The sequence below is a fragment of the Mustela putorius genome, unplaced genomic scaffold (assembly GCF_011764305.1).
Source record: "Mustela putorius furo isolate JIRA1106 unplaced genomic scaffold, ASM1176430v1.1 tig00000487_pilon_pilon_pilon, whole genome shotgun sequence".
NCBI lineage: Eukaryota > Metazoa > Chordata > Mammalia > Carnivora > Mustelidae > Mustela > Mustela putorius.
This window is the reverse complement of record NW_025421399.1, coordinates 1913805-1939501: the sequence shown is the minus strand read 5'-3', so window position 1 is coordinate 1939501 and position 25697 is coordinate 1913805. Positions and strand designations below refer to the sequence as shown.

General features: G+C 55.2%; 1 long non-coding RNA gene, 4 other non-coding genes and 1 pseudogene across 5 annotated transcripts; 4 read left to right on the top strand and 2 right to left on the bottom strand.

Annotated features, from left to right (window-relative positions):
* Nucleotides 1-9220: 9220 nt before the first annotated feature.
* LOC123392321 lies at nt 9221-9411 on the top strand. Its single transcript, XR_006607042.1, has one exon. It is a non-coding gene; the product is annotated as a U2 spliceosomal RNA (small nuclear RNA).
* Nucleotides 9412-10301: 890 nt separating this feature from the next.
* Nucleotides 10302-18387, top strand: LOC123392278. Its single transcript, XR_006606979.1, has 2 exons — nt 10302-10504; nt 17572-18387. It is a non-coding gene; the product is annotated as an uncharacterized LOC123392278 (long non-coding RNA).
* LOC123392309 lies at nt 17220-17304 on the top strand (annotated as a pseudogene).
* A 576-nt stretch (nt 18388-18963) lies between the features above and the next one.
* LOC123392324 lies at nt 18964-19154 on the top strand. Its single transcript, XR_006607045.1, has one exon. It is a non-coding gene; the product is annotated as a U2 spliceosomal RNA (small nuclear RNA).
* Nucleotides 19155-20838: 1684 nt separating this feature from the next.
* On the bottom strand, nt 20839-21029 carry LOC123392301. Its single transcript, XR_006607030.1, has one exon. It is a non-coding gene; the product is annotated as a U2 spliceosomal RNA (small nuclear RNA).
* A 3969-nt stretch (nt 21030-24998) lies between these two features.
* Nucleotides 24999-25190, bottom strand: LOC123392303. Its single transcript, XR_006607032.1, has one exon. It is a non-coding gene; the product is annotated as a U2 spliceosomal RNA (small nuclear RNA).
* Nucleotides 25191-25697: the final 507 nt, after the last annotated feature.

The following is a 25697-nucleotide window of genomic DNA, read 5'->3' as shown; positions in this document are numbered from 1 at the left end:
AGTCTCCGGGTCGGGGGAGTGGGGAGAGAGAAACACAGATATAGGCAGACATCTGGCCCCCGGGGCACATCCAACCCCACCACCACCCGTGGCCTGGGCTACCTGGTCCTGGCACGGGCCCTAGGGTGGATCCATTCCCCTGCTGCATCCACCTGATCAGGTAGGATAAGCTGGGGGAGTGGAGGGGGCAGGTGTCTCAGAGGCCATCAAGAGACCCGCACACTCCCCTGGCCACCCCACCCCACCCCACCCCTGACTACAGAGGGAGGTAAACCCTACAGTAAAACAGCACGATGTTCAGGAGGTCCTGTTGTCGTCCAGCCCAGGGACATCCCCTCCAAAGCCCAGAAAACTGCTTCCTCTTTATACCGGCGTCTACTGAGAGAGAAGGAAGCCCAGGGCCCAGCTCGCGTTCTGGAAGGGACACATTCCACACAGCTAGACACCCCATCTGGGCTCACACACTGGGTAACTGGGAAGACCCTCAGCTCAGGCTGGCCTGTAGCCGAAGAGGGCTCTCAAGCCCTTTGAGGGGAGCAGGGCAGTGGGGGCAGCTCTGTGGTTTGGGCCACAGGATCTGGCAGACCCCATTGTGCTGATGACAGTGACATGTCCTTGAAGGAAAGACATGTTGTTGGAGTTGATGGGAGCCCCGGCAGGGAAGGATCACAGCGCGAGCTCTACATGCGGGCTCTACCTGCGGGTTCTGGAGCAGGCCGCCAGGCCACCGATGCCAGAGACTTTGCCTTCTGAAAAGCAGCTCCTGGAACACTGCTGGGCATTTGGGGAGACGGCTGTTTCCCTGGGGACCACGGATACTGGGCAGGACAGGCTCCGAGCAGCGGCAGGCCATCCTGAGATAAACGTGGGGTATCAGGATGGAGGAGACACTGGGCAGCCGACAGACCCAATGACCCCACCCGCCTTTGTTGGCTACCGCAGACCCGGCACGGTGGGCGTGGGAATGGGGGAAGCCCATAAGGGTGGCCGTGGAGGTCCCATACCGGCCAGCATCCTTCGGGGGCCCTCGGTCCTGAGCTCAGTGGGGGAACTGGAGCCGGGCCATTTCTACCGAGGGGATGTGGGGCTCTTCTAGTCGGCCGGCTTTGTTTCCAGAAACCTGTCGTTAAGGGCTCTGCCTTTGTCAGTAGCTATGGGGCTTGAGGCTCTCCCAGCCCACACCTGCCTCCTCCCTCCTTCTTTCAAAGCATTAGCCACCCCCGCATCCCTCCCCCGCAAAGAACCTCCTGTGCTCCTCACTCTGTCCAGCAACGTCTTCCCAGAGGACCCAACTGCCACCTAGGACTCACACCCCAGTGGGCAACTTTACCAAACATTGGACTATGTAATGCTCGTGTCTGTCCAATGGAAAGAAGGAAGGAAGAGAAAAGGAGAGAAACAGAAGGAAAGGAAGGGAGGGAGGGAAGAAGGGAGGAAGAAAAGGACGAACAAAACTGGGAACAAATATTTGCCAGCCCACCAGAGGCGGGGTTCATCTCCAAATTACACAGGAGATCCCGGAAAGGGATCAGAAAGAAAAAGGAACGAGGAAAACCGACTGGATAAAACATGAGTAAAGGTCATGCAGTTCAGGGGAAGGATCATCAGTGTGGCTTTTCACATACACATACACATGAGCGAAGACGGACAAAGAGAGAAATGCGCAGGACAACGGTCCCGAGATAGAATTGATCACCTGTGAGTTCGGCAAAAATCCAAGAGTCTGCTGAGCTACGAGGTACGCCAGGCTCCAAAAACATGTTGCTGGAGACCGCTCAGTCCCCGCCCCAGATCTTTGGCTCCGGTGAGGGTAGCAGGGACCACCACGAGGGTGCGACACCTTGGCGGAGGCACATGGCTCTTGGTGAGGGTGACACCCCGTTCTGTGGGTGTGGACCTGTGTGGACTCTGGGGCACGGCCCACGGCTCTGGGTTCTCCGGATGCCCTGGAGTCCGTGAACGCACAAGAGGCCAATGCGTGCACTAGAAGGCGAAGAAAGCGTCTTTCCCAGGAGAGGCAGTGCAAGCGCCTTCAGGTCAAAATACATGGGAACCCATCCGGTGACTCCTGAAGACCCCGGAACCAAGCAGAGGGGTCTTGTGTGGGTGAGGCGGCAAGAGCCCTCACCAGAAGCCTGCACCAGGGGCTGGGTAAGCGGGGTTGATGGCTGACCTGGTTTGAGCCTCATCCCTTCACTTGTCCCTTCTAGGGATGCTTAGGAGCTGGGCATGGCTCTAGCTCCAGAAAGTCATAAAACGCAGTCCAGGTTGGATTTCCAGGGCCTGGGGGGTGCTGGGGTGGAGGGCCAGGGGCAGGTGTGGGATAGGAGGCCATCCGGGGACCAAGTGCCTGGGGGACCTATCTTCTTCCTGAACAGCCACAGGAGAAAGTTAAAACCAGGCTGGGGGCCGAGAGGGGCGCCTCTCTGGTGGGGGCGGGAAAACAGGAGGCACGAAACAGGCCCCACATTAGGTGTTATTAGGACCAGGCATTCAGAGAGGAGATGGGGGTTGGGAAAAGTGACTGGCCCAATTACTGTCTCTCCCGGAGGGTTGGCTACTCCTGCTGGGCATTTCCACAGAGGGCGTCCGAGGCTCACCCGAGCACTTCCTGAGGACGAGTGCAAGAGAGATGGTCCTTTCCGCCAAGGGAGAGGGGGGCAACCCCAGGCCGGGTGAGAGTCACAGAACCCAGAGCTAGGGCCGCGCTGGGCCGTGAGCACAAATATCGCCATCGTGTTACCCGCGTCCCCTCTGCCCACGCAGATGCGTGGGAACCTGCCGCCCTCGTTGCCCTCCCAGGTGCAGGTCGGGTTCTCAGGGTTCCCTCCCACAGACTCCTGCAGCGGGCGGGGCCTGCGCTCCAGACGCGGCCCGTTTCTGGGGACAGGCGGAGGGCAGCGGGTCACCGGACCCGTTTCTTAACCTCTCGGGTCTCGGGGATCCCAGCTGGGAAGTAAGGGTGAGAAGAACTTCAGCTCGCTCCGGGGTACCCAGGGCCCAACGCGGGAGAGCGAAGCCTGCAGGGCAGGTGCGTCCAGCGCGCGCGAGGGCGGTGCCATCAGGGTTCTTTCCCCGCAGGGCCACGGCCCCTGAGGAGTCCATGAGGTTGCGGTGCTGGTCTCACGGTCCTTCCGGCTAAGTGCAGGCTTTGCGGGGCACCCACCGAGCACAAAACCAGACGGCGGCCGGGCAGCGGGTTGGCGGGGTAGGTGTCTCGGTCGCGGAAGGCTGGAGAGGAGGTGCTTAGGGCGGAGTCCGGCTACAGGACACAGGCACCGGCACAGGTTCCCCGCCCTTTCGCTTGGGTCGGGGGGGTGGGGCGGGGCGTGCAAACAGCAGGTCATCGTCTAGGGAAGAGGGCGAGGGAGCGGCAGGGGATGTGAAAACTCACCAGGGATGCGGGGGATCACTGCAACCGAAACCGCGTGTGGAGCGTCCCGCCCGGGGAGAGTGAGCCAGGAGTGCCGACAGAGGGTGACTCGGCTCCCGGGGAGTGCAGTACGGATGGCGGCGCGACGGTGGCGGCGAGGACAGGGCGGCCGGCATCACTTCTGGACCTCTTGGCTAAGTGTGGTATCTGTTCTTATCAGTTTATTTTTTTAATTATTATTATTATTATTTTTTTTTTTTTTTTTTTTAGTGATAGACAGGGAGCACAAGTAGGCAGAGAGGCAGGCAGAGAGGGGTGGGGGAAGCAGGCTCCGTCCCGGAGCAGAGAGCCCCATGCGGGACTCCATCCCAGGATCCTGGGATCAGGACCTGAGCCGAAGGCAGCGGCTTAACCCACTGAGCCACCCAGGCACCCCTCTTTTTGAGTTTGTTCATCTCAGTGACGTTTCATTTCCCACCTAGGGTCCTGGCACGCGGGTGTTTTCTGTAGCACAGATTTGGGGCAGCGACGTGTAGCTACTGTGGCCCGAGTGTGCAGAGCCTGACCTTCCAGCCCTGTGGTACCGCCCTTGGTTGATCTGTGTGCTGGTGGCCATCAGGATCGGTTTCTCCACGTGTTTGCTGCCTCTTCTCCAAGTGCTTTCCCTGCTTTCTCCTGGTCCCCTTCTGGACTCAGACGCGCTACCGTTGCACCACGAGGTCCTCCTGGGCCCCTTCTGCCCTTGAGGTGGGCTGGGGCCAAGGGTTCGGAGGAGCAGTTTTTGGTAGACCTAGGTAACGTCCTTGTACGTGTGACCCGACCTCCAATCTAGAGGACTCCGATCTGGCTCCTTCAGGAAGCTCTCCACTGGCTCTGCGCGCCCCCTTAACCTTCCGGAACAAAGAACAGGCCACTGAGGTTGTGGGTACAAAGGGCTTCCCCGGGAGGGAAGGAAAATTTGTTCTTCCAGATCTGTGGCCGCTGTTTATCCATTCTGGCGGTCCCCCAGAATCTCTGGGGTTTCTCGTTTCAATCAGACGCATGCCCCAGGACCGCTATAGGGCAATGGAATTCCAGTCTCGGGGGCCGGGGCGGAGGCTGGTGGACCTCCAAGGCCATGGGCTGGAAGCACTCCTGGGAGCATCTGGGAAGATGCCCCTGAGTCAGCTTCTGAACCAGGCATTCCCTGTGACCATGACAGTGTTGGACGGGCTCCAGGCACAGGTCCCTTCCCCACAGTCCCGGGACTGGCTTTGTGTTCGGCACACACTAGGCACTCAGGACAGTGTACCGATGAGGAAATGAGGGATTCCCCGGTCTTGATTCAGGAGACCACCCAGTCCAGTCGAGAGGCCTTTGGACTCATACCCCAGAATCTGTTGAGAGCCCATGAGACGGAGCCACCTTGCCCTGCTTCCTTCCCCAAACTCGTTGTCCAAATTTGTTTTAGAGGTGCAGACTGAAGCCCCCCCACCAACCACGAGGCTATGAAAAAGATCTATAGCTTACATAATGACGCTTTCCAGGGAGAGCTAGGTGGCTCCTAGGCCAATTCTAAAAGGGCTTGAGGGCAAGGGGAGGAGACTGGGTTGGTGTGTTTAGGGTGGTGAGTGGAGGGCCTGGGGTAAGAGCACCTGACAGATCCCAGGGGACCTTCTGTGATCCTGCCTTCCATTGGATCAGAGTCTGATGTAATAAGGAGGGTTCCAGCCAGACTGCGGTGGGGGTGGGGGCTTCCTGTTGAAAGGTGAACCTGCCGGCCGAGTTGAGGATATGAATGAGTCTGTGAAGGAAGGGACACGGGGGGGGGGGGGTGTGAGGGGGCAATTATGGTAGTATTGCCCATCAGAAGCAAGCGTCCCCTGGGACACTCCGAGGCCCAGATCCTAACTTCCAGGTGGCGGGGCAGGTCAGCCGGATCCAACCATCCCCTCCTTCCCTAATTGCCCTCCGCCCCAGCCACTGTTGCCTCAGACTGCAGTGTCCCGCTTGCCCCCTCCTGTCGACGTGCCCTGAAATTGTGTCTTTAAGCCCCCCCTGAGGTGTCAGGCAGCCCTTCCTGCTTCAGCTGGCTTTGTGTTCCACCCAGCCTTCTGATTTATTGACTAGATATCATGTGCTCCCGTTAGGGACACTGAGCCCCATGGGAGAGGCCTTGGGCCTCAAGGGGGTCATGGCCAGGTGGGAGCCACAGCTGTGTGTTCACCTCTCACGGTCCCCTGTGCATGGAAACCTGGGGTTCTGGCCATTTGGGCAAATGTCTTATCCGGGTCCTGAGCCAGATGATCCCTGCTTGAGGTCAGGGAGGAGAAAGGAAGGGCATCTGGCTTCTCTCTACTCCCAGGACCAAGCAATGCCCTGGTGGGTGGTGTCCCAAGTGGTAAAGGTCTGTTGGTTGAGCCAGAGCCCGTGGTGATGGCAGGAGGCCTAGAGTCCCATGCACTGGGACCCGGACCCCAGCTCAGTGGCTGGCAGTTTATGTCCTGCTGGGCAGACCTGTTTCCCCAGGTGAGAAAAGACAAGAGGTTTATCCCCAGGAGCCCTGCTCTGTCCGAGGGTCCGTCCACACTATAGTGCCTGCCGCTCCACGAAGGGGCATCCATTCCCTTGAGAAGGAGTCTCCATAGGAGTGACCCGGCAGCCCCCCAACCCCCCCACCATGAATGCCTAGAGGGCAGGAATGAGATCACAGTCACTTCTCAGTGCTGGGCTCCCTGATAGGTGCCCAACCATCATCTGCATGGATGACATGGGTCAATCCCATGGACTCAGAGAATTGAAGGTGGTCAGGTCCATGTGCTGCTGCTGTTGTTGTTGTTTTTCTTCTTTTTTTTTATTAAGCTCTTGGCCCAATGTAGGGCTTGAACTCATGACCCTGAGCTCAAGAGTCGCCTGCTCTACTGATGGCCAGCCAAGAACCTCTGCTCTGGTTTGTTTTTTTAGATTTTGTTTTTTAAGAGAGAGGGAGCCCATATGCACACGTGAGTAAGGAGAGAGGCAGAGGGAGAGGATCTCAAGCAGACCCACGCTGGTCCTCTCCATCTCAGGACCCTGAGATCAAGGCCTGAGTCAAAATCAAGAGTCCCACACTGAACCGACTGAGCCACCCAGGTGCTCCCTGCACTTTTTTTTTTTTTTTTTTTGCTCTGCACTTTTTAAAGAAAAATCCAAGGGGTGGTGGTGGTGGCTGGCTGGCTTGGTCGGTAGAGCACCTGAGAGATTATTTGAACTGGGTTCGTGATCCCAGGGTCCAGGGAAGGAGCCCCGCATCGGTCTCTCTGCTCAGCGGAGACCCTGCTTCTCCCCCTCCCTCTGCTCTGCCTGCAGCTACCCCTGCTTGTGCTTGCTCGCTCTGTGTGTGAAATAAATGAATAAAATTTAAAAAATTTTTCCAAAAAATGGGGCGCCTGGGTGGCTCAGTGTGTTAATGCCTCTCTCTGTGCCTGCCTCTCGGCCTACTTGTGATCTCTCTGTAAAATAAATAAATAAATAAATATCTTTTAAAAATATTTTTATAAAAAAAAGATATTAAGGGGGCGCCTGGGTGGCCCAGTGGGTTAAGCCGCTGCCTTCGGCTCAGGTCATGATCTCAGGGTCCTGGGATCGAGTCCCGCATCGGGCTCCTTTCTCTCTCTCTCTCTGCCTGCCTCTCTGCCTACTTGTAATCTCTGTCTGTCAAATAAAATAAATAAAATCTTAAAAAAAAAAAGATATTAAGAAGGAAAGAAAGAAAAGAAAAAGAAAGAAAAAACGGAGCACCTGGGTGGCTCAGTGGGTGGAGCCTGTGCCTTTGGCTCCGGTCATGATCTCGGGGTCCTGGAATCAAGCCCCACGTTGGGCTCTCCGCTCTGTGGGGGGCCTGCTTCCCCCTTTCCCCTGCCTGCCTCTAAGTCTGCCTCTCTGCCTACTTGTGATCTCTCTGTCAAATAAATAAATAAAATTTGAAAAAAAAAAAAAAAAAAAAAAGAAAGAGAGGAAAAAAAAAAAACCAGGAATGTTACAAAAATATACGCGTGGTGCCGGTTTAGGATCCAAGGGGTCATCTCAAATTGTGAAGGAAAAATTCACTGGATTACACTGTTCTGCAGAGCAGACACCAAAGGGCTAAAGATTTGGCTGTTGAGAAAGAAGAAGAAAAAGACCTGAGGGAGGATTGAGGAAATCATTTTTAAGGTCATGGTGAAGTCCTTTCTAACTTCCACTCAACATCCAAAAACTTAAAAAAAAAAAAAACAACAAAAAACGGATGATGGGGGGCGCCTGGGTGGCTCAGTGGGTTAAAGCCTCTGCCTTCGGCTCAGGTCATGAACCCAGGGTTCTCGGATGGAGCCCAGCATCAGGCTCTCTGTTTGTCAAGGAGGCTGCTGCCTCCTCTCTCTGCCTGCCTCTCTGCCTACTTGTGATCTCTGTGTCAAATAAATAAATTCTTTAAAATTAAAAAATTAAGGAACGGATGAAGAACATGAACTAAAAAACGACTTTCTGTAAGCGTATTTATTTAGCAATCTCTACTCACAACGTGGGGCTCAAATCCAGGACCTGGAGATCAAAGCCGCCCCCCCCCCGCCCACCCCATAACTTTCTGTGGCACCTTAAGCACCTTAACCATCAGCGAGGCCCAAAGACCGCTCTCGCACAGAAGGAAATATCCAAGGCTTAGAGGACAGACGGACGGCCCGCCCTGTTAAGATGTAAATGACAAGATCCAAGCGCCACCAGTTCACCTAGTCAGAAAGGGGCCAAAGTGCCTGAACAGAGCGTTCCGAGAGCACAGCAACGTGGGGCTCACAGGCAGAAGACACTCGGCCCGACTGGAGAGGCGCACATCCAAACGGCGCCGAGGTACCCTTTTCACCACCACCCACAAGGAAAGGTCGTCCCCTCGCGCCCCCCGCCCCCGCCCGCCATCCGAACTCCGTGGCCACGCGGAGTTGCTGGCGAGCCTGGGGAGGGAGGTGGCGCCCGAGAAGGTCCGCCGGAATTCTAGGCACTCTGGCGGCGAGAGTGGCGGGGATCACGACGCCGCCGCCGCACGCACGCTGAGGGCACCGGGGCACGGGGTCGGCCTCCGCAGAGCGCAGTTGGCAGGTACTGGGGTCCGTGCGTGTCGCTCCGAGCAAAGTCGCCGCGCCGCAGTGACGCCGAGGCAGCGGGAATTGTTCCGTTCCACGGGTGTCATCCGGGACATCCCGTTGTGGGGTCGCAACCGGCCGGGCCCTGGCCGGAGGACACGGACGCGAGCGGAGCCGTGGCGAGCGGGGAGGGCGTGGGGGTGCGGGCTGAAGAGCCGTCGCCGTCGCGACGCGCCGAGCAGCGGCTGAGCGTGCGGGAGGCAAGACCTCAGGCACCGAAGCGCGGGTGGAGTGCGCGGTCCGTGCTGGGGGCGGGGCGGCGAAAAGGGACCCAAAGTAAGATCTGGCCTTCACGGGCTCCCGGGAGCCCCCAGAGCGGCGGCCGCGTCAGCCGTCCCTCCGCGGCCGCCGCCCCTCGCCCCGCGTCTCGGTGCGGGACGCGCGCTCGGCGGGTTGCGGCTCGGGGCTGGAGGCTCGCGGCGGCGGACGGGAGGGCGGAGCCGGGCCGCGGCGGCCGCGCCTCCTCGGGCCGCTGAAGGCGGGCCATGCAGATTCGGAGAGGCTGCTGGGCGAGGGAGAGTCGCGGCCGCCAGGGATACGGGATTTCTGGTTGGGAGGGAGGAGAAGGAAGCCTCTGCCCAAAAGCGTCTGGGGAGGTGGGTGGGACCGTGTACGGCGCAGAGGCAGTCGGGCGAGGAATGAGGGTCTGGGCTGTCACCGTGAGTTGAATATGGCAGATGGGAGGACGGTGGCGGGGCGCGGGCGGTGCCGAGGTATCGCTTCTCGGCCTTTTGGCTAAGATCAAGTGTAGTATCTGTTCTTATCAGTTTAATATCTGATACGTCCTCTATCCGAGGACAATATATTAAATGGATTTTTGGAGCAGGGAGTTGGAATAGGAGCTTGCTCCGTCCACTCCACGCATCGGCCTGGTATTGCAGTACTTCCAGGAACGGTGCACTTTCCCCACGAAGTTGGTTGAAAAAAAAGAGGTGTTTAGTGTGGTAGGTTTTTTGTATCTCACTTGTCTGCTTTTTTTCTTGGTGCTTGTGTGGTTTTGTTTCTTGCTCTTTTTGTTTACTTCTTTTCCTAAAGCTACAGTACTGTAAAAGTGCCTTTTTTCCCCCCTTTACTTGTTCTGGTTTTGTTTTTGTAACTTTCGTCCTGTTCTGGTTTTCTCCAACCTCATTTTAGGTTTTTTATTGCTTCTGTCTTTTATGCAGGGCGCTTTTTTTTTTCTTTTATTTTTGCTTTCTTTGGAAGATATATCTTCCTACTCTCTCTCTCTCTCTCTCTTGGTCGCAGTTCTTTTTCTCCGCCTCTTAGACCCTTGGCTTTGGGGTTTCCACATTATTGTCCCTTATAGCCCGCTGCCTTTTCTTGCTCCTGTCATCTGCCTGAGACACTCGTGTCCTTCCCGGTGATTTCAACAGCCACAGTGTCGTTTGCCTGGCTACCTGGCCTCTGTCAGAGTTCTCCGACTCTTGACCTGGTCAATGACCAATGAATGGCTACAGCCCTGTCCACATCCCCTATCACGCTGGCCCATCACCTTCTTCCCTGCCCCGACCTTCCTCAGCCCGTCGGTACCACCTTTCCGTGTCCTTTCACCCCCACCCCACCCCCAATTCCCCAATGTCCTCCCATCCCTCCTGACGGAGAGTAGTAAATTCCCTGCAGGTACCCTCTGTCCCCTTGCCACATCCTTGGGGCCACCTGTGCCTCCGAACGTAGCTGGCCGAAAGCGTACCCACCGGGCTCATGTGGCTCGCCCCAGCTCTCCGTAGGCCAGGGAAAATTAGGCACCGTCAACGTTCGCTACCGGCCATCAAGATGCCCTTAAAGGAAAGGTAAGAATAAAGCATCGTGGGTAATGGTCGGAATGGTAACGTAGCACCCCTACATGTTCCGTTGTTCCGTCCTTTCCAGGTTCTCCACGTCTAAATACCTGCATCCTGGGACACGTTCCAAGTGACCTGCCAGGGTGACTGCTCATCGGCTGTCCCAACCGGCCGGCCTGTGGGATACTGCGTCCGGACCTCCGACCCATCCCGAGCAGGTCTGGCTCACCACTCCTTCCGGTTCTCCTTGCGCTTGCCTTGTCAAAATGTTAACAGTCGAAGACATATTTTGGTGACCCTTGCTGAACTGCAGATTCGGGAGTCAGAGAACATTCATCGGGGATAGCGTCATTTGCAGACCTGCGGTGGGAGCTGTCCCTCCGCCAATGGGTCCCACCGACACGGGTTCCTCTGGCCGTGTTCTCCACTGCATTCCACAAAGGCAACGTGGAGCCCGCGGGGATGGGGTCTCCCATGCTGGGGGGTCTGCCTTCAGGAAGGAGGTCTGGGTACTTCTTTGTTACGGCAAAGAGAAAACGGGAGGACGGTGGGTGCCGCGGCACGACCTGTTCCGAGACCGCGGCGTCCCTCTCCCCTCTGGGAGATTGCTTCCTTCCTCCATTTGCAGGTCCTTGTAGACGTTTTGGTCGTAGCCGCCGCGGAGGGAGGAATAAGGGCAGGCAGGCAGGCAGAAATAACGCCTGGGCTGACGACCCAGCAGACGGTGTCCAGACGCACGGAAAGTAAGGTCGCTGAGACCCCGCGGCGTGTCTCCGGTTTTGAGAGAAGGAGAAGCGGCCGCGGAAGCCGGCCCCGCCGCTCACAGCTAGGCCGGGGTGGTCTCCGGTGGGCCGTGGACAGTTTCCCCCGCGAGGGCGGCCCGCCTTAGAAAGAGAACAGCCAGTGATTTTACTGGCCAGATGAGTCTGTTCGGGGATGGCGGAGGCCTCGCAGTCAGGGACGTGCAAGCTAGGGGGAGCCACCAGCAAGTATGAAGAGGCCAAGGGGAGGTCACGTTTTTTGGTTTGTTTGGTTTTTGTCCTTCCTTCCTTCCTTCCTTCCTGCCGTCGTCACTGGAAAGTCAGCTTCGATTTCGATTCACGGAGGATATTGGGGAGGCTTGCTTTGAACACAAGTTCCCGGGAGAAGAGCAAGACTTTGAGGTTGTGGCAGTTTCCCATTCAAAGGCGGGCGGTGGTTAGTGCTTGCTGCTGGGGCAAGAGGGGCTCTAGCCTCCTTTTCCTTACGGGCAAGCGATGACCTCCCTGCTCCAGAAGGTTCTCCCTTGTCAGAATAATGTTTATCTTCCTTCCTGCTGGTCAGGCAGGAGTGCTGTGGGCTTGAGAGCTCCCCTTCCCCAGGCCTTCCCGAGTCCAGCCTCAGCGAGATGTCCTTCCTTTGCGACATCAGCGTGGGGCCGGGCCGCTCTGGGACCGTGGGGAGTCGAGACGGGAGCGAGGCCCACCCGGTGGTGGGTCACGTGGGAACGGAGACAACAAAGAAGAACGTTGTCCGAACAACAGAATGGACCAAACACGTCCCCTACCCTGTCTAACGGGAGTAACTGCTGCGGGACCGACGGGCAGCTTTGGCTTGGCTCTGGTTTTTTCCTTTCTCCTGGGTAAGATTCATTCAGGTTCCCAATCACTGAATTCCCCTGACTGCCCGAAAGCATCTGTGGGGCAGCGGGAGATCTTTTCCCTTCTCCCCTTCGAGGTTCTTGGGGTGGGGGTGGGGTGGCTGGGGCTTTGTGACCAAAGACAGATTCACCAGGGAAGAGCAAACAGACGTGGATTTGTGTGTATATCTCACATACACACGGGAGAAGCGGAGGGCTGAAGAACGCTGTGGGGTGGCTAGAACTTGGCCTTATATAGCCCCGTAACCCAAAACGAACAGAAAAAAAAAAAAAGAAACAATAAATTTTCAGAGAAGTGACAAGACAGAGTAGAAGGAAGGGCTTAGAGTGTCTAGGGGGGCGCCCGGGCGCACTCTGACACCAGGGACCTAGGATCTATCCTGCGTGGGACGACGGTGCCCGGCAGTCGGGTTGGGTGGGGGTGCGGATCGTCTCGGTGATGGACCTTCTCGTGTCTTCGGTTCCCAAGGACTCTCCCTTGGGGTGCCTTTCAACCCACCGAAAACCATTGGGATTGCAAAACTTCGGGAAGGACTGAGCCCTTGTAACATGCACGAGTTCAGTGGGATCCATCGGTTCGATGTCCTCTGCGGGAAATGGGGCAGATGGACCTAGGGGGACCTTCACGGTTCTACACCAGGATCCCCGACCTAAGGGCCTTTTGGGGAACGTGTTTGCCTGAAGGGGTCGGCTGGCAAAACTCCCCTCCTGCCCTACTGGATGATAATTATCTAGCCAGGCCTCCTCCGGATAAAGCCAGCCGGCTGGAGGAAACATAGCGGGCCCCCCCCCCCCCCCCCGCCAAGGGGACTCCTGTCTCCCACTGTTCATCCTCCTGGTAGATGTAGGGACTAGATTTCTCCCTTGCTCATTTCCCGGGTTAACTGCTGTAACCGGAGCCAACGGCAGTTTGTCTCCCTCGGGACGGGGCCGGAAGGAATGTTCCGGAGCAGCGGCCGAAACTTGCTTCGGGGAGACTCCCCGTCTTCGCTGTCCTGGCGGGGACTGCCTAGTCGCCCTCGTTGGTGGGAGAACACAGCATCTGCTCCTCTGTTGGGGCCCATGAGCTCTGGAACCGGGAACCTTTTCTTCTGCCCTCTGGCGGCCCTCTGCCTCTCCTGTCTCCTCGCTCCTGCTGGAGACTCCTGCTGGAGACTCCTTGGGTGCGGCGGGCCTGACTGGCTTCTGCATCGCCCTCATCCTTGGCGCCTCAGGAACCAGGGCAGGCTCCTTCTCCCCTCGCTGTCAGGGAGCAAAGGAGTGCGCCCACCCCCACCTCCACCCCGACCCCCGACCCCGCCTGCTCCAGATGCTCCTGATCTCCCCTCCAGCCCGCCAGCCGGCCAGACAGCTGGCCAGCGTCTGGGGTAGAAGCTGCCTCTGGGGAGCTTCCTTCAGGATCCTTCCTGATGGAATCATGACCTGAGCTGAAGGCAGAGGCTTTAACCCACCGAGCCACCCAGGAGCCCCTGAAATTCAACACAGTTGAATTCTAACTAAATTCTAACACAAACTCAGCACCGTTGAGTTTGTGGGTTCCATGAAGATCTATGGGTCTTTTAAGTGACCAGCAGGAAACGTGAAACTCTTACTGTTTCGAGGTCCGCTGAAGGTCAGACCAGCTCCTGTGGTCTCCGTTGCAGTTTGTGAGCAAAGAGATGACGTGACGTGATGGTCCATCTCACGTCCGTCCGTCCCCGGGCGTTCGCAGGCGGCTGTTGAGAGAGCTTTTTCCTCGGTCTTTGGGAACTCGAGACCTGGAAGTTCTGCTTGGACGATGACTGGGAATAAATTCACCGGACACCTAGGTCTCTTCCGAGTAGGACAGCGGGCGAAGTCGTCGACCACTGGATGGAGGCATGTGCAAAAGGATGCTTGTAGTTCTGTGGTTCTTGTTTGAAACATGGCTGGTTTTCTCATGAGGACTCTTCCAGGTTAAGGAAACTGTCTCTCAAGAGGTCTGTTGCTGCTGCCCCTCAGACCAATTTGTTACTTAAACTGTAACCCCTGGAGGATTTTACTAGTCGCCAAGCACATTTAGATATGGCCTTAAGAAAAACGTATACTGGCAACGGGTCTTTGGGGAGAAGGACGATATACGACCGAGAAGCTGGGCAGCTGGGGATGCCCGGCTCGCTCAGGGCAGAATGCCGCCCCTTCACCGAAGCCGGGCAGTCGGGATCGCCTGGCCCGCCCAGGGCGGAGCGCCGCCTGCTTCAGGGAAGCGGAGCACCCGGGAACGCCCCGGTCAGCGCAGGGTGGAACGAAAACCGCCTGCTTCCCTTTTCCCGGATATCGCTCCTTTCCCTTCCCAGAAGTGCTCGTTGTTAGTTAGATGAGTCCTTTGAATGGGCTTGTTTAACTGAAAACTCGATCTCCTCCTTGCTTACCTGCAAGACGAGACTAGAGACTACCGTTTGACCTTCATCGGTCCTTCTGTTGGCTGTTGTTTCTATCTAATAAAAGTGAGACTGCGGAGTTGCTCGCGGCAGCAGGCCTTTTCGACTGTTGTCCCCTGCTCCCAATCTCTGGCAGCTGACTTGGTTGTGCCTAATTCTACTCCCGTCGCCGACTGGAAGCGGCAGTCTGGACTTACGGAGACGCGATAAAGGACTCGCCTGTGAACCGACGGAAGCGGTTCCCTTTTGCGGTTCCCTTTTCTCTCCATCTGTGCCCTCTAAGTTTCAAAAGGCCTCAGTAAGTGTTCTTTCTTCGGTGGCAATCGTAGCCATTCGCGTGAGTTCGAGGGGACCTGGTCTCCTTGTAACAGGAGACCATAGGAGACATTGGTAGTTTCACCAAGGCTTTGACTGGGAGGTCATATCTGAGAAACCTGTACAGCCTCAGCTAGGGGCAGACGGCTCTACGGGACTAAGGCTGCCTTTACGGAGCCCGGAGCCGTAGAACCCCTCGGAAACCTTGGCCAAGTACCTCGCTTACGGAGTTCCCAGCTGCCTCGCGTGGTGAGGGAAGAACGTCACGTCCCGGCAGGTGCGGGAACCTCGGGATGCCCCGGGGACCCCGTGAAGAGGAATCTGGCCAAATCGACAGGCAGGACAGGCACGTCGGAGGGCAAGTCCTCGGCCTGGCTCCTGGCCTGGAGTGCCTACTAAAAGTTCAACCTAGGGACTCCTCATCAACGTTTCAGCCAAGCCGATTCGAAGAGATCTGGATGATCGATCGTTATTCTTGCTGAGCGTATGTGAACGATTAGGCCAAGTTTGTTAAAACCGGACTTGTTTTCAAGTGCTTGAGATACGTCCAGTGGCCCTCCCTGATGAAAAGGGCGGGCTGTTTCAGAGAGAGAAAAATTACGTTTCAGGAGCACACCTTTGTGGATGGTAAATTCTCGATCCGATTGTGTTTGAATGTTTGTTGTTCCCCTAAGCCAGACCCCTTGAGGAGAACGTCGGAGAAAGTCCGGCGATAGCTCGTGGGGTCGGACGGAAAGCTCGTGCTTTCTGTGCTGTCGGGGATAGTCATGGGATCCCGTGGGCCCGTGATGACGTAACCAGCTGGAGAATGAGATCGAGTCCCCGACAACGGCATAACTCAGCGAGCAGCTCGACCCCATTCTATGTGGCTGGGATGACAGAATCGTTCCCTAAAAGCCGGAGCGTACCCGACTCTGTAGGGGTGACGGTGGGCTTGTGGAGATAATGGCTGGGTTGGATGGTGCCCTTGGGGATACCCTCGTCCCTTGGCAAGTCTTCTCCCGCCTTCCAGTGATTCCTTATAATTAGGGCACCGTTAGGGCCGGACCTCAGACATAAAGGGCTCCTCGACGGTTTCACCCCTCCTAGTCCTGTTGTTCCTAGAAGCCCCGCCTGCCGAGGTCCCAGTTGCTCGGAAGCCAAGGCGTCAGCCAAGCGCACAACAGCCCTCCCGGTAGAACGGAGCCTCGAAGCTCCCCACGGGACAGTCCCTGACTGTGAGGACTTCACACCAGGTCCCGAGTGTCTCAGAGACCAAAGGCCACCAGTGGACGCTGGGAGGCAGACTTACGACGTACCGGCTTACGCGTATAGATGTGCCTGAGCTGATTCTTGAAGCCCGTCAGACTTTCGGCCCAGCTTCCCTTAGGCCCGGACCCGATCACCGTGCTTCTAGAGAGCGCAGCTGTTCCGAGGTCTCCGGCCGGCCGGGTTTAAAAAGATGCCCCCCCTGTCGAAGGCAGCGATGACGGTTGGTTTACCGATGGCAACCGTTTCCTGTCTACACGGGAAGCAGTTCCATGAGAAGCTGGGTGCGTGTGCCACAGTGCTCACTGGTGCCTGGCAATTGCCCAGCCTTGCAAGTTCGTACGTACACGGACTCCGAATATGCTTCCCTGGTCCTACGTGCCCTGGGAGCAATTTGGAAGAAAAGGGGATTGTTATCAAGCCCTAAGTCCCCAATCAAAAAGCCCCGGCCCGAGATGATCAAGCTCCTTGACCGACTGGGCCGCCCAGGTGCCTCCTTGAAATTATTACTCTTCTCAAGGCTGTACACCTGCCCAAGGAAGGAGCTGAAATTCGCCCCAAAGGGCTTCAAGGGATAGGACCTTAGAATCTGAGGGAAAACAGCCCACGGGACCGTGGGGGCGAAGCGGGCAGCACAGAACAGACAGAGGCAGAGTCTTTTGTCCATCTTCACTCCAGCGGAGTCCCTGCATGCAGCCCGTTCAGACCGAGGAATGCGCAGGCCTGGCTTGTTAATAATGAAGGAAGACGCCTTTCTTCCCCAGAATAACCCATGGGAGGTAATACAGGATTCACACCAGGCTACTGATTTGGGTAGAAGAGGCCACGGAGGTGACCAAATCTCTAAGAAAAACTGTCCGTAGATCTGGACTCCCTCGGTGTCTACAGAGGGACCACGGACTTCCTTTTAGGACGCCGATTCAAAAGTTGGTCCTCCGAAATGGAGCAGGCCTTGATACTTTGGCTGCCGTTTAAAGGAGCCCGGCATCAGACGACTGTCTCCTCACAGGACCCGATGGCTAGACTAGAGTCTAGCTCGTGTCCAAGGCTTCCCCCAGGCTGGACAGGCCACGGTGCCATGGGTTTTGGCCAGCATGCAAACCACCATCATCCCAGGCAACCTTCCCAACTAGAAACAGTGCTGGACACGGTCTGCGTCTCATCGGTATGACCGCCGAACACCCGTTCTCGTTCCCTCTTTGGCACCGGACGATGTCGTTTGGCACACGGAAGCTCTTAAGAAGTACACGGTGAAGGCCCTAAATGATTACCCCACCCGGCATTTCTCTGTTAAAAAACTAACGCAGCACAAATGCTTAAAACAGGTTTACAAGCTTTGCGCAGTGGCAGTATCGTAGCCAATGAGGTTTGTCCGAGGCGCGAGTATTGCTAATTGAAAACAGGTGTACAAAGTAGCATGCCAGTTAGGTGTTTGAACTAACGTGTGCTGAGCAGAACGACAAAACGCCGTGTGGACGTTCCGGGTTATCGCAGGATGTGTGTGGGTGCCTGACGTGAGTACTGCCATTGGCGCTTTCAACAATCCCTCTCTCTCCTCTAGTGATTGGTTAAATTCCTGGACTGGCAAAGGATTTTTGTCAGCTACGAGAGGACTCTTGTTCGAGCTGCTTTTTCTTTCGGTTACACTAATCTCGTTTGGCTGTTTTCTCCCCTCTCTCTCCAGCTGGCGACGAGGCCCCTTCACTGCGGGAACTTCAAGCCGGCGGAGGAGCCTTCCCACTTCGGGAGATCTCCACACGCAGTCTCCCTTGGATTCAGCTGCCTCTGCCTTTTGTAACTCCCGTTCCCTGTGCGAGCCCGGACTGACCAACGCTGAGCCAGGGGTAGGGATGTCTCTATGCCCCGGTCCAGCAGGAAGAAGTCCCAGAAGATGAGACCTTCCGCCCTCAGAACCGTAAAGATTTATGGGTCTAAACTGTTTACGCGGGGAGGGGGGGGGGAGTGATGTGGGAAACAAAGGCAGAAGAAGAATTATTAAAGTTCCCTACTACCTGTAGCCCGTTGGCAAGTCCCTGAAACAGGCAGAGTGACATTCCCCTAGGGACTCACTGGCCTCGATGTTAATCGATGTTAATCTGCCCTTTTGGTAAGGGCAGAAGGCAACCCTCGCCTGAAACCCTCCCCACCCCCACCAGGATCCTGTAAGTCTACTTTAACCCATAAAGGGCTCTTTATTTCTAAACCCCGCAAGGTTCGTGTTGGCAGTCATCCCCCAAGCATATGGCCCACCGATGTACATCGGAAGGGTCTCACCCCGAGGGTTTTGCTAGACGGTAATAGGTAATGACAACAACAGCTCAGCCCCCTGGAGGCCCTGGAAACCTGGCTTCCAAAATTCCTTGGAGACTTAACGCTCTCCGTGACGCCCTCCCAACTTGGAAGTATGTTAATGGGGACACCTCCCCGGGACCCCGCTGGGGCTCTTTCTGCCCAGGGGCCCTGTCCCCGTGCTTTAATAAAACCACCCTTTGGTACGGAATACGTCTCAAGACCTCTTTCTGGCCGCAGGCTTGGAACCCTAACGTTCTCTCCCCCATCATGCCTATACACAGGACTCGGCAGTCAGATGATGTCGGGGGGTGGGTGCTCAGGGCAGAAACCTTTCAACGTAGCTGTACGTTGGAGAGGATGTTGAAAAAGAAGAGAGGAGAGATGCTGCCAAGAAAAACCTCACAGAGCTGTTCGCGTCTTTCCCGCTGGGGGATTTCTCCTAGGAAACGGGGCTGAAGGAGCTCCGGGACTACGGGTACCGGCGTGCATTTCCGTTCGGAGGCGGGAGGGCAGGAAACCAGGAAACGGCGCGCGTGTGGGCGGGACATGCAAATTAGAAATGACTGTTTCTCCCCGGGACCGATGGGAGCAAAACAGTAAAGAGGGTGAAAGCCCGAAACAGGTTAATGATCTGACAAAGCATGTATGCCTAACGAGCTGTGCGGATGGCGTGCTGTCAAGTTTAAGGGAAGAAGGTGCGAGTTCGTTTGAGGGTGACTTTTCTCACCGTGACCATAAAGACATGCGAGAGGCAGGGTGCCGGCGCGCTCCGGCGGCGTCCGTTATCGCTTCTCGGCCTTTTGGCTAAGATCAAGTGTAGTATCTGTTCTTATCAGTTTAATATCTGATACGTCCTCTATCCGAGGACAATATATTAAATGGATTTTTGGAGCAGGGAGATGGAATAGGAGCTTGCTCCGTCCACTCCACGCATCGACCTGGTATTGCAGTACTTCCAGGAACGGTGCACCCCCCCTCGGGGGAATATCGCGGTGTGCAAAATCAGAGTTAGAGTGGCGTTTTGCTTTCTTTCTGCCTTGGGGTTTCCGCCTGGGGGTGCTTCTGACCCGGTCATGTGGGCGGGGCCGCGTTTGGAGGCAACGGCTTGCAGTAATTAGCTTCTCTCTCTTTGCTTCCGGGAGCTTGGGAACATGACCCAACCAGGTGCCTAAGTCTTCTTGAGGTTCCCAGGTGTACTTTCTGGTAATGTGGGCTTCTCCGAAAAGGGTCCAGCTAGGGTTTCTGCTAAAAATGCACAGAAACAGCCAACCGCATTTGCTCTCTGCAAGGGAGGTGTGATTCAGGGAGTGCCAAGTTACACGCTTTTTTACCCTGGTTAAAAAAAGTCACTGGACCTCAGTGTTCCTTCTTTTCCAGCCCAAATACGGTTGGCTGGGGACGGGGAGGTAAGGAAAAAGGGAGGTTTCAAAAAGAACTTTCATATGCTAAAGAGGACCTACTAGATAGCTAAGGCCTTGCCATTTTCAAGGTAAGGTGGTTCTTCCCCTCAAGCAAGGCGTTAACATTAAGAGCGTCTTGTAAGGAAGTCCAGCCTGTCACACCCAGGAGGTGCGGGCGGGGGTGCCCGGTACCCGTGTCCTCTACTTTTGGCTCTGGTTATGTTCTCAGGGCCCAGTGATCAAGCAGCACATCAGCGGGGAGCCTGCTTCCCCCCGCCCCCAGGCTCTTGGTGTACTGATCTTTCTGTGAAATTATTTAGAAAAAAAAAAGGTGCTAAGTGTTCCAACAGGATTGCCAAGGTGGTTCTTCTTTATAGAAAGGGAACCACAAATCCTTTTCACATCTCTACTGATATTAGTGATAACACTTTTAATGGCTGACTTCTTTTATGATGTGGTAGTTCTTTCTCGGTTGTAGGTGATTATCATAAAGACGCTCATCCCACAAAACTAGGACAGGGAGGTTGTTTGTTCCCTTATCTCTGGTTTCCCCAGGCCTCCACATTTTGAAATTTCTGTGAGCCGATCAAGTCCTACCTGTCCTTAATTAATTCCATCATGTGCCCTCTTTAATGTCCTTCACCCAGTTTCCCCATCCTCCCAAACCCCTCAATTTAACCCATTTCATTCTTTCAAGGATTCCAAGGAGAAAAAGTGTTATTTATGGTATTTTCCATTTGAAGAAACTGGGGCTGCCAGCGCCCAATTTCAGCTTTCTTTCTCTTCTCCCTTACTCTTGGCTGGTGGTTTTACCATTTGGTGAGTCCCTTAATCTCATCCACACAGTAATAAAGTAGGTCAAACTATCCTTGTTCAACACATGAGAAAACAGCTTCGAAAAGAGTCAAACTCACTCGATTTAAAGTCAGGTTTAGCAAAGACAGGAACAGAAATGCCCAGGACCCTGCCAGTTTGTTTTAATAAAGGACCCAAAAAACTGCCCCATTTTAATTATTCTGGGAGTTAAAAAACAGGAGAATCTATTTGACAAACCCAGACACGCACTTCCCTAAGGCTGCTTCCCAAAAACTTAAATAAACCAAGATTGAATGGTGCCCTACATACAGTACACTCAAAATAGAGAGTACGAACCACAGAGACCATAGCACCTAGTAGAATACACAAAACAAGTAGAAAAAAACCGCTATTAACACCAGAAAATAAACTCTGTTATTGTGAACCCCGAATTTTAACCCCTGGGGGGGTGCACCGTCCCTGGAAGTACTGCAATACCAGGTCGATGCGTGGAGTGGACGGAGCAAGCTCCTATTCCATCTCCCTGCTCCAAAAATCCATTTAATATATTGTCCTCGGATAGAGGACGTATCAGATATTAAACTGATAAGAACAGATACTACACTTGATCTTAGCCAAAAGGCCGAGAAGCGATACCAAGCACCCGTCCCTCGCTGTCACCGCCAAGTCGCCATCCATATTGCACTCACGGCGAGCCGCGGCGCGCACGGCCCACGCCTCGCTTCCCTCCCCTCGCCGACAGCGCTATGGCGGCCATCGCTCAGGACGCTCGGCCGCACACGTGTCCATTCTCTACACCTGAACACCAGAAATGGTGCTTCTGTCGTCGCTTTGTCGCTCGCGCCGTTCGCCGTTTCTAATTTGAATGCCCCGCCCCTTCCGCGCACGGAGGCGTGGCCGCGCCGGAGAGGAACCCGGTGGAAGCAGAGCTGTTTGCTGGGAAGCGCTTGCTGGCGTGAGGGGAAGACCCAGAGAAGTGGGGATGTCCCCGGGGAGGACGGGGGCTGGCGCAGAGTGGTCCGGGTTTCCGCGAAACTCGTCGGCGCATCACCTTAGGACCCTGCTGCGGGCTGGCTGGGTCCCCGCGGCTGGGAACCAGCGGAGAAGCGCTGGGCTGTGGCCATCTTTGGGAAGGGCTCCAGAGACAAGGCGGGGCGCCGAGACTGAGCCCTGATATCGTGGCCACCCTGCCCCATCCGCAGGGCCCTAGGATACACTCCCTAACCTCCTGAGCCTCAGTTTCCCCAGTGGAGAAGTGGTCGCCTTCAGACCTCCTTGATGGGATTTAGGGAAAGCAGATGTAGTTAATGTGGTGACCTTGGTGTCAGTCGCTGAGAATACGGGTTCTGGGTTAGGGTTAGAGTTAGATGGAGCAAGGGACACGATAAAAGACAAACGTTCCTTGATAGAGGGCGCCTGGGTGGCTCAGTGGATTAAGCCGCTGCCTTGATAGGGCTCACACCTGGGCTCAGTGCTTTCTTCATCTCAGACTTGGCAAGTTTGCCTACGCATGGGGCAGTTGAGGCAGACAGGTGAAGCAACGTGCCCGAGACCATGGGCTTCGTGGAAGAGGCTGGCTGGGCCTGGGAAGCCGAGAGCGCAGGGCCTAGAAAGGGCACCAAGGAGACAGGAGACGTGATGCTTGTGTGCCCAGCCCATGAGGAGATGAAGTGCTGCCCAGAGTGACACAGGAGTCCTTCCCGCAGACAGGGTGGAAGCCGCCACCCGTGCAGGCCCTGAGAGCGTTGGCTCCGATACCCAGTGGGACCTACTGTATACCTTGGCCTCCTCGATTCGATTCACCCTCCCCCTTCCGTCCCTTATCTCTAAACGGGGAGCTGGGGAGATGAGAAATTACTGCACATCATTACTGGGGATAAGGAGACAGGTTTGCTGTAGACTGTATCCGGGAGAACCAAAGGCTGGGAAACTACCTCGGGCAAGTCACTTCTCTGTAGCCTCCTCAACTCCAAAGGGAGACTATGAACCGCCCGCCTGTAATCCTGATCCTCAACCTTCCCTCCTCCACCCAGAGCCCCGGGTTCTCCCTTACCTGCTTTTCCTTTATTCCGTAGCAGCGTATCCCTTGACACCTAAACGTGAGTTTATATTGCCTTTTAGCTCAACAGCGCATAAGCCCTAGGGCGCGGATCTGGGTGTGATTTATTTCCATTTGTATCTCCAGCGCTTTGAACAGTGCCTGGCATTACTGGACACCCGGTGTACGTAGTTGAATAAATGAATGAATCAATATTATATCATGGGATACCTGCCTACAGAAAAAGATTAGCAAGCAAACAGGGAGGACTCTAATGGTGGTTTGTCAAAGATCAGTTGCTATTTTGCAAGTTTTTCTATCTATGAGAACATACTGAAGATTGAGGACCTTGAATACCATCCTTGGGGTTTTCCTATTTTGCTTCCTGCTTCCATTCTTGGCCTTTACTGGGGTCTATGAACAAGGAAATAAGTGATAAGTACCTGGCAGCCCAGGCCCATAGACCGCAATAATGACAAAATTCTTCAAAAAACTGGTAGGCGGGGGTGTCGGGAGCCAGTACAGGAGGCCTACTATAAGAGCTGTAAGGGACTGAATATGATTGGCTGTTCATTTAGGTCCACTCACGCGGGAGGTGCATGAGCACTGCGGTGATTGGCTAGGCGGGCTAAGCTGCCGGTGTATATATGCTTGAATGGACTTGTAGAGGGGCGGGCCCGCCGGGAGCCAGGCCGCGCCGCGGGGCGCTGGCGGGCCTGAGGGGGCCGCAGCCCGGACCATGGCGGTGGCGCAGTTCCGGTTAGGCAGCGGCAGCGGTGGCAGGCGCCGAGGGGCGGCGCGGGGCCCTGGAGGAGGCGGTGGCGCCCGAGCGGGGCAGCGGGAGCTGCGTGCTGTGCTGCGCCAGAGGGGGAAGAAGATAAAAAGAAGCCATTAAAGAAGTTTGCCTCCACGCGTGTCTCCGTGTCGTTCTTGCTGGCGAGAGCGACAAGTGGTGCCGAAACCCGGGAACTCGTGCAGAAGAGACGCGCGGAGTTAGGCAACGATCAGGTAAGGAGTGCACCTATTTCTATCTAGTGACAGGGAAAGTTCCTCAAGTCGAGGACGAGCGTAGAAAGCTTTCCGGGATGGGAAACGAGATGGCAGCAAAGTTCCTAGGATAAGGACGAGAGTAAAGCTTTCCGGTATGGGAAACGAGATGGCCACATATAAAATGCTGGGGGCACTTTCTGATATCCTTAAAGCAATTGGTACTCCTTTAAAAAATAAAACAGCTTGTTTGTTTTTGAGAGAAGTGGGACAAACGGCTCCCTGGCTTTTGGAAAGGAGCAGAGGAGGGAAATCTCCCAAAAGCCAAAAGGTGAGCAAGATGCAAAAGGAGCTTGCAAAAAAGGAGGAAAAGCTAAAGAAGGCTATGGCGCAGCTCAAAATGCAGGGGGAAGTTATGGCGCAGCTGAAATTAAAAGCTAAAGAAGGAGCTACAGCGCAGAAAGAATGAAATGGGTTAAATTGAGGGGTTTGGGAGGATGGGGAAACTGGGTGAAGGACATTAAAGAGGGCACATGATGGAATTAATTAAGGACAGGTAGGACTTGATCGGCTCACAGAAATTTCAAAATGTGGAGGCCTGGGGAAACCAGAGATAAGGGAACAAACAACCTCCCTGTCCTAGTTTTGTGGGATGAGCGTCTTTATGATAATCACCTACAACCGAGAAAGAACTACCACATCATAAAAGAAGTCAGCCATTAAAAGTGTTATCACTAATATCAGTAGAGATGTGAAAAGGATTTGTGGTTCCCTTTCTATAAAGAAGAACCACCTTGGCAATCCTGTTGGAACACTTAGCACCTTTTTTTTTTCTAAATAATTTCACAGAAAGATCAGTACACCAAGAGCCTGGGGGCGGGGGGAAGCAGGCTCCCCGCTGATGTGCTGCTTGATCACTGGGCCCTGAGAACATAACCAGAGCCAAAAGTAGAGGACACGGGTACCGGGCACCCCCGCCCGCACCTCCTGGGTGTGACAGGCTGGACTTCCTTACAAGACGCTCTTAATGTTAACGCCTTGCTTGAGGGGAAGAACCACCTTACCTTGAAAATGGCAAGGCCTTAGCTATCTAGTAGGTCCTCTTTAGCATATGAAAGTTCTTTTTGAAACCTCCCTTTTTCCTTACCTCCCCGTCCCCAGCCAACCGTATTTGGGCTGGAAAAGAAGGAACACTGAGGTCCAGTGACTTTTTTTAACCAGGGTAAAAAAGCGTGTAACTTGGCACTCCCTGAATCACACCTCCCTTGCAGAGAGCAAATGCGGTTGGCTGTTTCTGTGCATTTTTAGCAGAAACCCTAGCTGGACCCTTTTCGGAGAAGCCCACATTACCAGAAAGTACACCTGGGAACCTCAAGAAGACTTAGGCACCTGGTTGGGTCATGTTCCCAAGCTCCCGGAAGCAAAGAGAGAGAAGCTAATTACTGCAAGCCGTTGCCTCCAAACGCGGCCCCGCCCACATGACCGGGTCAGAAGCACCCCCAGGCGGAAACCCCAAGGCAGAAAGAAAGCAAAACGCCACTCTAACTCTGATTTTGCACACCGCGATATTCCCCCGAGGGGGGGTGCACCGTTCCTGGAAGTACTGCAATACCAGGTCGATGCGTGGAGTGGACGGAGCAAGCTCCTATTCCATCTCCCTGCTCCAAAAAATCCATTTAATATATTGTCCTCGGATAGAGGACGTATCAGATATTAAACTGATAAGAACAGATACTACACTTGATCTTAGCCAAAAGGCCGAGAAGCGATAACGGACGCCGCCGGAGCGCGCCGGCACCCTGCCTCTCGCATGTCTTTATGGTCACGGTGAGAAAAGTCACCCTCAAACGAACTCGCACCTTCTTCCCTTAAACTTGACAGCACGCCATCCGCACAGCTCGTTAGGCATACATGCTTTGTCAGATCATTAACCTGTTTCGGGCTTTCACCCTCTTTACTGTTTTGCTCCCATCGGTCCCGGGGAGAAACAGTCATTTCTAATTTGCATGTCCCGCCCACACGCGCGCCGTTTCCTGGTTTCCTGCCCTCCCGCCTCCGAACGGAAATGCACGCCGGTACCCGTAGTCCCGGAGCTCCTTCAGCCCCGTTTCCTAGGAGAAATCCCCCAGCGGGAAAGACGCGAACAGCTCTGTGAGGTTTTTCTTGGCAGCATCTCTCCTCTCTTCTTTTTCAACATCCTCTCCAACGTACAGCTACGTTGAAAGGTTTCTGCCCTGAGCACCCACCCCCCGACATCATCTGACTGCCGAGTCCTGT